Source organism: Octopus sinensis, linkage group LG2 (genome assembly GCF_006345805.1).
Source record: "Octopus sinensis linkage group LG2, ASM634580v1, whole genome shotgun sequence".
Classification (NCBI taxonomy): domain Eukaryota; kingdom Metazoa; phylum Mollusca; class Cephalopoda; order Octopoda; family Octopodidae; genus Octopus; species Octopus sinensis.
Window position 1 is genome coordinate 68,433,575 of NC_042998.1, and position 259 is coordinate 68,433,833.

Consider the following 259-nt stretch of genomic DNA (forward strand, 5'->3'; position numbering starts at 1 on the left):
AGAGGTGTGTGGGTTTAGTAGAGCTAAGAAGTTTACTTTTATTTTCTCTTACATTTTATTTATTTGTGACCTTTATAATGCCAGTACGCTTATCAACTTGTCAAGTACATTGTTCCTACTTCGCCTCTATCGCTATTTTTCCTGGTAAGTAGATCCTTCTTTCCAAGAAAAGCTTATTTAGAAAATATTTCTAAAAATAAAATAGGCAGTATGTGGCCTGATGTGCCTTTTTCCACGAAAACAAATGGTTAACTTTCAT